Raw genomic sequence first — 13905 nt, 5'->3', positions numbered from 1 at the left:
ATAGGATCCAATCGTAACAAGAAGATCCAAGTTCATGTGGAAGTGACTACGTCACTAAGTCAAAGGCACATCGACCTTTTGGGATTAGATAGGATCCAATCGTAACAAGAAGATCTAAGTTCATGTGGAAGTGACTACGTCACCAACCCAAAGGCACATCGACCTTATGGGATTAGATAGGATCCAATCGTAACAAGAAGATCTAAGTTCATGTGGAAGTGACTACGTCACCAACCCAAAGGCACATCGACCTTATGGGATTAGATAGGATTTAATCGTAACAAGAAGATCCAAGTTCATGTGGAAGTGACTACGTCACCAACCCAAAGGCACATCGACCTTATGGGATTAGATAGGATCCGATGGTAACAAGAAGATCCAAGTTCATGTGGAAGTGACTACGTCAGTAAGCCAAAGGCACATCGACGTTATGGGATTAGATAGGATCCAATCGTGTAACAAGAAGATCCAAGATCATGTGGAAGTGATCAGATGGTATTTAGAAGACTTACGGCATTTATACGATAACATAAGTTTAGGATCTGATGATGGGCAGCAGTGTTCACGTGGGTGTCAGAAGGTGAAGGTGTTGTCGTCTTCCTGGAGAAGTTGTGGCCGAGCTCACAAGACGGTGAAGGGCGTCCAGTCTGCTGGAAATAAGGGTAAAGATCATTCTCCATGACCACATTAACGTAATTAATAATGTCTTTTTCATCTTAATAATACATGAGGATGTCAGTGGTTTGTGACGTGAGTCGCCGGTCATGGCGGCCGGCTGGGATCAAGCCCACCCAAGGTTCGAGTTCCTGGTCGCGGTAGCCGGCCCACAGTCCCCCCCAGCTGTTCACCATACCCTTGGGGCTGGCAATAACTGTGTGTATGTGTGTGTGTCTGTGTTGTAGAGTTCTGAGGTGGTTTAGAGACTGGGCAACATGTGTAAAACTCAAGTCTTCGTAAAACGCAAATAATCACGATTTATTTAATTTTTATAACATTTTGAACGCTAAATCATCCCATAACAACCCATTATATATTGTATTATAACATTTTGAACGCTAAATCATCCCATAACAACCCATTATATATTGTATTATAACATTTTGAACGCTAAATCATCCCATAACAACCCATTATATATTGTATTATAACATTTTGAACGCTAAATCATCCCATAACAACCCATTATATATTGTATTATAACATTTTGAACGCTAAATCATCCCATAACAACCCATTATATATTGTATTATAACATTTTGAACGCTAAATCATCCCATAACAACCCATTATATATTGTATTATAACATTTTGAACGCTAAATCATCCCATAACAACCCATTATATATTGTATTATAACATTTTGAACGCTAAATCATCCCATAACAACCCATTATATATTGTATTATAACATTTTGAACGCTAAATCATCCCATAACAACCCATTATATATTGTATTATAACATTTTGAACGCTAAATCATCCCATAACAACCCATTATATATTGTATTATAACATTTTGAACGCTAAATCATCCCATAACAACCCATTATATATTGTATTATAACATTTTGAACGCTAAATCATCCCATAACAACCCATTATATATTGTATTATAACATTTTGAACGCTAAATCATCCCATAACAACCCATTATATATTGTATTATAACATTTTGAACGCTAAATCATCCCATAACAACCCATTATATATTGTATTATAACATTTTGAACGCTAAATCATCCCATAACAACCCATTATATATTGTATTATAACATTTTGAACGCTAAATCATCCCATAACAACCCATTATATATTGTATTATAACATTTTGAACGCTAAATCATCCCATAACAACCCATTATATATTGTATTATAACATTTTGAACGCTAAATCATCCCATAACAACCCATTATATATTGTATTATAACATTTTGAACGCTAAATCATCCCATAACAACCCATTATATATTGTATTATAACATTTTGAACGCTAAATCATCCCATAACAACCCATTATATATTGTATTATAACATTTTGAACGCTAAATCATCCCATAACAACCCATTATATATTGTATTATAACATTTTGAACGCTAAATCATCCCATAACAACCCATTATATATTGTATTATAACATTTTGAACGCTAAATCATCCCATAACAACCCATTATATATTGTATTATAACATTTTGAACGCTAAATCATCCCATAACAACCCATTATATATTGTATTATAACATTTTGAACGCTAAATCATCCCATAACAACCCATTATATATTGTATTATAACATTTTGAACGCTAAATCATCCCATAACAACCCATTATATATTGTATTATAACATTTTGAACGCTAAATCATCCCATAACAACCCATTATATATTGTATTATAACATTTTGAACGCTAAATCATCCCATAACAACCCATTATATATTGTATTATAACATTTTGAACGCTAAATCATCCCATAACAACCCATTATATATTGTATTATAACATTTTGAACGCTAAATCATCCCATAACAACCCATTATATATTGTATTATAACATTTTGAACGCTAAATCATCCCATAACAACCCATTATATATTGTATTATAACATTTTGAACGCTAAATCATCCCATAACAACCCATTATATATTGTATTATAACATTTTGAACGCTAAATCATCCCAGAACCCATTATATATTGTATTATAACATTGTGAACGCTAAATCATCTCATAACAACCCATTATATATTGTATTATAACATTTTGAACGCTAAATCATCCCATAACAACCCATTATATATTGTATTATAACATTTTGAACGCTAAATCATCCCATAACAACCCATTATATATTGTATTATAACATTTTGAACGCTAAATCATCCCATAACAACCCATTATATATTGTATTATAACATTTTGAACGCTAAATCATCCCATAACAACCCATTATATATTGTATTATAAAAGGGATATAATTAACCATACACTTCCGATGGCTTTTGATATGTTTGCACAATTGTCACCTTCAAGTGTAAGACATTATCACCTCCATTGGACATACATCCCCCACCCCCCCCCCTTTATCTAACGAAAATGGGGTTTGGGTGGGGCGATAATCACATTAAGGTGGTGATTTGCCTTACAAGTGAAGGTCAGCTTCGTTCTAAAGACATTTTGAAATGTAATATCAACCAAACCTAACCATGAAAATGTGGTGTAGGTTGGGCACTGTAATAATACCCGAGTTATGTACGTGGCAGAAGCCAAGTGTGTGTGTGTGTGTGTGTGTTATCACATTTTATAATTTTAACGCGTAATTTTCCCTGATTATCTTAACATTTCCCCAACTGTATCAAATTGTAGTATAACAAGGACCATAATCCTGTTAATATATTATCGCCACAGTTGAAGGTTTATTAAGAATTACAGGAAAATTAAACTTTATATTTGTGAGTAAATTATGACTTGAAGTACCCCATAGATAAGCTACGAGTTGGGGTGTATGTGCATATTAATGAACTCGTTAAACATATCGTACGATTTCAACTGGTCCAGCATAACCGACCCTAAGGATTATTACTAATAAACTTATGTATAAATAAGGGACATTGGGGGATATGAAGATCAGGGAAAATGTGGTGTAGTGGCCTGGGGAAGTAGATGGTGTGTGTGTGTGTGTGTAATTGTAGGGAGGTTGACCAGTGGTAAGAACAGTAGTTTGGTGTGTGTTGTGTGCAGTCTGCACATTGCTTAATAATTAATGTATTTAGACATATATTGTACAGTCATTAACACAATGATCATTCATGGGTTTATTTCCTACGTTGTGACAACAATAGTTAACGACCAGGTCGTTAGGTAGTTACCAGCAATTGTCGTAGGTCCAGTGGATTACCTTATATTGACACTTTAATCACATTAACAACTTGTTCTTCATTAACCGTTATCATTCTTGCCTTAATGAAATAGTTCAATTTAATGTTTGATATTAATGACTGGATTATTATATAATCACTGCAGTAAACAACACTTTACCACTGGACTTTGCCTGTCATTATGAAAGTTAGTGTAGTTAATTAACGCCGGGTTAAGTGAAGAGAGGATTTTGTAAGTTATTTTGTATAATAAATCACAAATATGGACGACATTTTGGCCTTGTGTGAAACAAGATGGCGTGTGTGTGTGTGTGTGTGTTGTGGGAGGAGCCATATACTGTACACATGGCTGACCTTCATCTTGTTCACACACATCATGACGAGGGAACGTGTGAACATCATCACATGAACTTTGACCTTCGTTCACTCATCACAACACTTGCTATGGTTCTTCATACATACATAAACACTTTCTAATGGCGTAAAACTTACGTCATGTAAATGAATTAATACGCAAAGCCGAGTTTATGTGAACACACACACACGCATATATATATATATATATATATATATATATATATATATATATATATATATATACCGATCCTCGTAGGGGTCAACCTTGGGTCAAGCCGGCTGTTTCTGGGGTAATTAACGTAAGACTTCCACCCTTAATGACACACCACTTCACTTAGCCGCCTATGCATAACATCACGACAGGTAAACAAACTGGGTAAACAATGTACATAAACTACTAACCTTAAAATAAGGGTTGATGGGAGGGTCTCTCTCTCTCACGTGGCACCACCTTCCCGTCAGCGTCTCCCACCTGCAAATGACGGCCATTGCTGCTCCATGCAAACATACCCCCACGAGAAACTCCTGGCAAGTCCTGGTGGTTGTGTATAATGCCGAACTGGCAACTCAAAATTATCAGTAAAATGGAATTTCGTTATGTTTTGTAGCAGCCTGATGGTAGAAGGCGACCTAATTAGATGCAAGGCGTGAATTAAAGATAGTTCTTAATGTCTTTATATATCTACAGTTTTAAATAATATCAGTTTTAGCGAGTTTATTTAAGGCCAATTTAAGTTCCACGTCCGAATCACAGATGGCAGTCATTACAGTTTCTCTTCTTACTCACATAAACCAATAGTGTTTGAACGGGTCTCATAATTATGAACTGGGGTATATAACTTGGATTATTACCCCAGAAATTGCTATTGTATGAGGAAGTTAAGTCAGTAGTACAATTCTTAGCCTTTTATAGTCATTTTTAAGACGTAATTTTCATTTATTTCGTTGAACAGTCTGGGTAAATATGGGACTTCCGTGATCGAAGCTGTTTCGACTCGACTGTCTCTATATAGGCTTCGAAACAAAGCCAAAAACACACTGGGTACGATTGTCTCAAGTAATGAATTGTCAAATATCGTCTTTAATAAGACTCCTTAGGAGAAAATATGACCAGAACAAAGATTATTTTATTCCCAGGACATTCTCATACTGATTTTAAGGGAACATTTTACTCAAATTCGGATAATGATGAAGGGAAACACTGAGTCATGCAGCTGTGAAATTGATAGACGTAAAGGTATATCTTCTCTTCGTCCGTATATAAAGAAAACGAATCGTAGGAGCATTAAAGAAAACGTAATTCCTTTAAGCGTTAACTCTGTTATTTGTGGTTCAGCAGGATCATGCGACTGTGGTACCAGATTTTTATTTTTTGATGTATATATTTTAGGGACGTTAATTTGTAGTTTTCTGTTATGTATAAATTTTTTTATTAATTGCTCATTGTAAAGTGAACTGTTGGTGTGCTGGACACACGGGCCTTATTGTGCCGACCCGTGATGTAGTGCCTTGATCATAGGGTTGCTGACCTGACCCCTGGGACTGAGGTAGGCGTCAGTCTGTGGCTAGACGCCAGACGTACCTTATATAAGTTCTCTTTGTATCAATAGATAATAAAAGAACACATTTACATTTTAGAGAACTTGGCATTGTTGTATATTTATATATATCTTGATTGAAAAAAAATGCCAGATTTTCCCATAGTACAAATGTTCTTTTATTATGATGTGAGAACAGGTGATAGCTCTTACCAGAGAAGGGTTATTTTGTTAGGTGAAATTGATTAGTACATTTTTGTAGAGGAACATTTTATTATTAATGAATTCCATCATTGACATTGGAAGTTGGGGAAATGGACATGTTTGCGTCATTGCTGACTTGTCCAAATCACTGACACAGTTGAGATAAACGTGGATATTTTTTTTTTCCAAAGGACAATAACGTTAAAATAATTGTCCTTATTTTTATTAAGTCTCTTTGTTCACAATTCACTCTCATCATCCCTCCCTACCTCTTGCCTATTAATCAGAATCAGCTTCTTTTTATTAATTGGGCTAAATTACATGGAAAGGATGATGTTATACATACAAATCACAAGTTCTGTTTATGCCACCACCTTTTTAATCACCGCTTGCCCATTCTCCTGACCATGTATATACAAAAGACTTGTGTCATTCGAACATTCACTCTTGACGCCATGATTTTTATATAATGGCAATGTAAATATAATCAGACATCTCAGCATAGGTCATACCGATCAACAATACTGTCACCAACTTCTCCGAGACATCCATTGCGGCACTTCGCCACTCTTTAACTTTCACAAAGCGTCACCGCTTCTCTTTTCACCATGCCATTCATCATGACTCACTCCACGTGCAGCTTGGCCCAAAAACACTACATCCCATTTCCCTGTGAGCTAACATATTCAACAGTCTTTCAAAGTACTTTCCATTTTTTCACCTCTATTTTCCCTGTTTTCACTTCATCTACTCTCGTCACTGTTGCCCCCATTTGTTCCTTATTTTCCATTACTCCGCTCACCTTCTTCCAGTTCATTTTCTTATTATCTCTCTTAAGTTTCATCAATATTCGATCACCCTCTCTCTCCGCTCTCTTAACTTTCTCTTGATGCACCGCCTTTCTCTCATATTTCTCCCAGTCACATGCATGAGAAATGCTGGAAGGGAAGAGCAAAAGGCTTCGATTGATTATGTGGAAGTGGATGAAAGACTGAGAAAGGTCGCACTAAATGATAGAGTTTTGAGATTTTTTTTAATATGTTAGCTAAGATAGTACAGGAACTGAGGCCCTAATCAAAGTCATCACATAGAAGATGACTGAGAGGGGTTGGAGTGGGGGTTTGAAAATCCCCCCTCCTGTATTGCTTTTCCAAAAGAAGGAACAGAGAGGAGGCTTAGTGAGGATTTTCTCTCTTAGGCTCAGTCCTTTGTTCGTGATGCCTGAGCCAGGTACCCATTTTATCAACTAACCCCCTATGGGTGGATGAACAACTGGGTTGACTGTGGACCGACTGCCACAACCAGGATTCGAACCTATGAGTTCAACCCCAGGCAGCCAGTCAATGCATTGCGGTTAGGAATGCAAAACACTACAGCATGGAGGCCCATATGGGAATAATGTATGCAAGATATTTATAGAGTGATGGAAGTTACTGAATGTAGAATAAAAAAGGAGCAAGAGGATTTAGGAAGGGTAGGGGATGTGTGGATCGGATTTTTGTGGCAGAGATGACGGCAGAAAATTATTTAGCGAAAGGTGAGAAGCTGTATGCATCTTTTATGATTCTGAAGAAAGTGTACGACAGAACGACAAGAGTTGAGTGGAACGCTTTAGGGTATGTGTTAAGGTGATATAGGTAGAGACAGCTGCTGGATTGTGTGAAATCCCTCTACTAAGAGCAAATGCATGCATATGAGTTGATGGAGAATTGAGCAAGAGTTTTACATGTGAGAGTGAGGCTGGGCTGTGTGATGTCACCTTGGATTTTCAATATATGTATATATGGATGGAGTGATAAGAGAGATGGAAGCAAACTAGGGAAAAGGGGTGCAGAGATGGAGTGTGGCAGTGAGGTATGGTGGTTAGTGGCAAGCCTGCTTATAGGTGATACTGTGGTGTTTGCCAAGAGTGGAGAGGAGTTGCAGAAAGTTGTAACTGTATTTTATGATGTATTTAACCATAGACAATTGATGGTCAGTGCTGGTAAAAGTAAGGAAATTGTGTTTAAAAGGAAACAAGAGTGAAATTATAGATTTTGCAAAATCATACAGAGTGCAAGAAAAAAGTGCATTAATCTGTGTTTTGAAAATCGGAGGAGAAAGACTGGAAGAGGTGGGAAAATTTAAGTATTTAGAGGCTGTCTTGGGTAAGTTCGGTGATATGGAAGGCGAGATGAGCAAGAGAGTAATATAGATTAATAAAGGGTACAGGTGTAAGTATAGAAGTGAAGAGAGGACAGCATAGACCTCCCAACCCTGCCTTATGCAGCCGAAACATGGACATGGAATTAGACACGTAGCTCAGGAATACAGCCTGTGGAAATGATTTATTTGAGAGGAGCATGTGATATGACTTGATGGAATGGAAAAAGAAATGAAGAAGTATATAAGAGAGATATAGTATGGTAGGGAATGCAAAGGGACTGAATTGTGGAGTGGTAAAGTGTGTGAAACATAATACTTTGAAGTGGTTTGGGCATGTGGAAAGAATGCAAGACTGGGAGTATACAAGGAAAGTGTATGATACTACAATTAAAGGGGCTAGTGCGAGAGGAAGACCACCTGTAACGGGGTAATAAAGTTGAAGAATAGTGGAGGGAGAGAAATGGTGGAAGAATGCATCATGGAATTGCATGTAAGGTCAAGCATAAGTGGAGACTCTTTTGCCATGGCTGCTCCCTTAATGAGAGTTCCCAAAGGCAATGGGAATCAGAGATATAGACAGATAGATGGACCCTCTATAAATTAGACATCAAGCAAATCACAGGCATGCTTTGAGGGAGCTTGTGGTACAACCTATTTACGAAAGAGTAACTGCAGTCAACACTTGAACCTTCAGAGTTTTTCTTTCATATACTAGCTAGATATTGATAACTTTTTTTATGCCTGATTGCCATTTCCTGCGTTAGCGAGGTCGCGCAAGGAACAAAGGCCACATCTGCTTACATCCATTCTCAAGCTGCCATGTGTAATGCATTGAAACCACAACTCCCTATTCACAACCAGGCCCCACAGACCTTTTCTTGGTTTACCCACGATGTTTTACATACTCTTGCTCAGTTCACCGATAGCATGAAGACCCCAGTGTATCACATCAATACAATTCACTCTCTCCCATGCACACTTTCTCTCTCCTGCATGTTCAGGCCCCGATCACTCAAAATCATTTTCACTCCATCCTTCCATCTCATATTTGATCTCCCTGCTTTCCTTGTTCCCTCACTTCTGACACACGTATTCTTTTTGTCAACCTTTCCTCACTCTTTTACCCCTTAATTACTAACTCAATCAAACCAACTCGCACCCCAATGTTGTCTTCAAACATTTAATTTCCAACACATCTATCCTCCGCTGCACAGATTTATCTATAACATATGCCTTACATCTATTAATATCACTGGAACTACTGTTCCTTCAAACATGAAATTTTTGCCCTCCCAGATAACATTCTCTTTATCCCCACATTCTTCAGCACTATCAGAACCTTCTTCCCCTACCCCACCCTGTGACTTGCTTTTGCTTCCATTCATTGCCATGTCCACTCCTAGATATCCAAAACACTTCACACCCTTCAATTTTTCTCCAGTTAAACTCACACTCCAACTAACCTGTACCTCAACCATGTTAAATCTAATAAATTTGTTTTTATTCAAATTCACTCTCAACTTTCTTTCATACTCTTTTCCAACCTCAGTCATCAATTAGTGCTGTTTGTCACTCAAATCTTCCTCTCTATCTTCACCAAAATACAACTGACTCACTTTTCTGGCCCTCTCATCTCCTAATGCTGCATACTCACCCCCTCTCCAAGACTTTCGCATTTACTTCGCTCACCGCCCCATCCATAAACAAATTGAACAACCATGGTGACATCACACAACCCTGCCACAGAATATCTTATCATTATTAGACCTTTGCCTTAGTCATAAATGCACAGCAGAAACTGACACAATGTGGGGAACAGATGGCAAATTTCAATTATCACCGACCAGTATGTCGAATGAAACCTGTCAATGTTCACAAACTTTTCACACTAACAACAGTTCAAACAGGTCCGGGAGCAGGTCCTATGAACCTTGTAGAAACAAAGTATCATTTTCTAATACCACACGGAAAAATTATCTAACTTTAACATTTTCTAACAACACATGGAAAAAATATCTAACAAGAGACAACATAATACAGGTAGTGTACTCACTAGCCTGGATTAAAAACAGAAGTGACCTGTACTACCAGAAAAGATTGTTGGCAATGGTACCATGGTGGCAGTGGTCACTGGTTGGGTGGGAGGTAACTACTTGCATGAACAGGCATGGAGTCCCTTCAGTGGATGGACCTTCAGAAACTAGTGGACAATCATCTTCAAACTACAGTTCTTTATATCTCTTGAAATCTAAATTTCTCATGTGTTCATTGCTTCACTTATCAACTTCATTCTCTGTGTTTTTCTCGTACATTATACTTGTTCTAAACCTTCAATTATATAAGCTAACCTTCACAATAGTATGTGATTCATTTACCTGATCATAGTCCTTATACAAAGCACACTACTTATATTCTTTGTCAACCTGTCCTCTCTCAAACTAAGCCAGGTACATCAATTGTAATAGCTGAATCTACTGATGCCTTCATTCAAAATATGCTTTCACCAAGCACATTTTCACCAAAATCGGTACAGTTCTGTTACACTTCTACTTTATCACTTATGCTTCTATCCATGTTACCCAAAACTATAAATCTCCTTCTTGGGTTCACTTCCACAACTGTGGTTTTCAGATCTCTCCAAAGCTACAATTAGCTTCCTCTTATGTATCACTGCATTCTATACTCACAACTGTTACTAAACAACTTAAAACTTACATGCTTGCAATCAACCATATGTTCGGATGGCCATCTGTAACCTCTAACAATCCTCAGTATAAACTTCTTACTCTGTTCTAATAAAACATTTACAATGTGTCACACACGCTTACACACACACACACACACACACACCTAACAAATATCTATCACTTTTTATAACTTACATTCCTAATTCAGTTCGCAAATATTCCATTCCATTGAGATTCTTATTGTAAGCAGTTGTAGTCATATCTGTTACATTTAATGCAATGAGCAAATTTTCGGTGAATTCACTAGCTGGGATGGTGAATCCCATGGTTAGACTTGCTACCCCAAATTACTCAAGCTATACTGCAGTTTATAGCATATAAGATGAACAACAAAAAAAAAATACTGATATTAATCAATTTACATATTTCTGCTGATTAGGATCAATCTTACTCCTCTGTAATTCACATGCAGTGTAGACAACTAGTGAGAGGTTGAATAGGGGGTTAATTGTAGAGGACTGAACATCTTGTCATTTCGTATGCCATTCCTGGAATAGGGGGTTGTCTGTAGAAGACCGAACATCTTGTCGCTTCATGTGCCATTCCTTGAATAGAGGGTTATCTGTACAGTAGTGAACATCTTGTCGCTTCATATGCCATTCCTTTCTTCTATACATACCTGTACACAACAGTGAATATTGTCAGTCAACGTTACAGTTTAATAACTTATATACATACTGGTGCACAATGCAAATATCAAAAACATTGTCAATGAATATTTTGTCAGTCCATGTTACAGTTTAATAGCTTTTATTCACACTAGTGCACAATATAGTTGTCAGAAACATCGATAATGAATATTCCATATTAAAGTTTAACAATAACTCAGTTTTCAGAGATAAGCCATGTCACGAGCATTCACTCAAAATTACCCACACCTTTAAACTACGATCATTTGCTCCTAAGAAAACTAACACTATATTCTGTCTGTCTATCTCTATCTCTAATGCCTGTTCCCAACTGGAACTCTCTCAAGGGGATGGCCAGGGCAATAGTCTTCATAACTAGTGGACTCCAGTGCCACTTCTTAGCCTTTAGTGCCTCACCCTTAACAGGCCACAGGCAGAGGGCAAGTCTAGTGCAGAGTTTGCAGAGACTCCTACCTCATGCTTCTGCCTACTGTTACTAGTTTATTCATTTACTTATATTCAAAGAAAATAATGATTCTTCTTTTTACAAATGAAGGCTTTCAAAATCATACTGTACTTCTTGTAATCATCATAATGTATTGGAATTCCAATGTGAAAGACTATACAAGAGGCTTTTGCATAATTATCTTACTGGAAAATACTAACATTAAAAGCATAAAAGTCTATTAAAAAGTGTATATGCTTTTTTACACTTGTCTTTTAAGCGAGGTAGCATCATGACCTAAGCATTCAAGGAAAACTACCCCTTTTGCTCCTTTTCCTGTATATGTAAACTAATCTTCAAGCTTATACTACACCAGCATCTCTTTTACAGGACTAGATGTGTACATACATGAATGGGATGGTCAACGGAGAGCTAATGCTAGAAATCTGTAAGTGATTGAAAATACAGTCATTTCTTAAGAGAGTAGGTGACTATAGTTGACTGCTTATTCAGCCTGATGAAAAGCAGAATGCAAGTCTGTTAAAAAGGGGAACAAATGTGCACATTTCAACCACCGAGGTACGAGTCTGCTAAGTATAACTGGTAAGATGTATAGGAGAGTGTTGAGGAAGAGGGTCTCCTCATGCATATATGCAATGCAGTTTAAGGGTAAGTGAAGTGTGTGAACCAAGTGTCTGTCTTGAAAATGAGAGAGAAGTACTTTGAGAAAGTGACTTTTACATGGCATTTAACGTGCCTTGGTGTGGAAAGTAGTAGAGGTATGAGAAGTATATGGAAAAATACTGAATGCTGTAAGATCTTACCTGGAGAGTAGAGCATGTTTGTGAGTATGAGAAGGAGGGTAAGTGGTTCCAAGTGAAGGGGAGTGTGCCTCAAGAATCAGTAATCCTTGGATGTTTCATCTTTTCATGGACTGGATGGTGAGGAAGATAAATGCATGGGTTCTGATGAAAGGGGTAGGTCTGCAGTATGCTTGGGAAACTGGAAAAAGAGAGAGAAGGGGAGGGGCATTTTAGGTAATAATATATAATATTATTATCAGTAAATAATCTGCTTTTACATTTTTTTTTTTTTTCATACTATTCGCCATTTCCCGCGATAGCGAGGTAGCGTTAAGGACAGAGGACTGGGCCTTTGAGGGAATGAGGGAATATCCTCACCTGGCCCCCTTCTCTGTTCCTTCTTTTGGAAAATTAAAAAAAAACGAGAGGGGAGGATTTCCAGCCCCCCGCTCCCTTCCCTTTTAGTCGCCTTCTACGACACGCAGGGAATACGTGGGAAGTATTCTTTCTCCCCTATCCCCTATTTATGTATTGATATTTTGGCACTACTTCATTTTCAAAATTATTGAAAAATTTGAATTCAGTGATTTCCCAAAACTAATCCAAATTTGTGGTTTCATTGCAGATGGAAATGTATTTGCGAGACTGCCTCCAGTTATAGAAATTCACATCACATGGACAAGAAGTTTAAGATTACTCAGCTTTCACAAAGTTGAGAAAATTAAAAATGAACCAATACCCAACATCAACTATGAGAAGACTTACCTGAGACGAAGCTGGACACTGCAAGTGTTGAGAATCCCATCTCCTTCACCATTCACAACTGCTGGGCTATCAGGAAACTTGCCTTTTGCAAAGACTAGCCTGTATAGAAATATATCTTACTTCTTGTCCTTCTGATTTTACTCTTAGTAACCTACCTTTAGCAAAAACTAACCTACTGAATAAAGGATATCTGATCAAATTTCCTCTTCCAGCAATGACTAATGGGTCATTAAGACACTTGCATTACTCACACAACTCCAGATGCAGAACTGAAATAGTTATTAACTTTGATATAAGTAATCAAAGGGTAGAAAACATTCAGGTACCTTGAGGTAATGTTACTACATTCATGAAGCGCATGAATTATGCTGTTCTCCTGAAAGAGGGACTGTGGAG

The 13905-nt window shown here is 37.3% G+C and overlaps 1 long non-coding RNA gene across 1 annotated transcript; it reads left to right on the top strand.

Moving 5' to 3' along the window:
- The first annotated feature begins 358 nt into the window (after nucleotides 1–358).
- LOC139767575 (uncharacterized) lies at nucleotides 359–13637 on the top strand. Its single transcript, XR_011717178.1, has 3 exons — nucleotides 359–662; nucleotides 12332–12389; nucleotides 13370–13637. It is a non-coding gene; the product is annotated as an uncharacterized lncRNA (long non-coding RNA).
- Nucleotides 13638–13905: the final 268 nt, after the last annotated feature.

This window comes from Panulirus ornatus, chromosome 62, assembly GCF_036320965.1.
Source record: "Panulirus ornatus isolate Po-2019 chromosome 62, ASM3632096v1, whole genome shotgun sequence".
NCBI lineage: Eukaryota > Metazoa > Arthropoda > Malacostraca > Decapoda > Palinuridae > Panulirus > Panulirus ornatus.
Note: the sequence above shows the minus strand (reverse complement) of the source record. Positions and strands in the feature narration are given on the sequence as shown.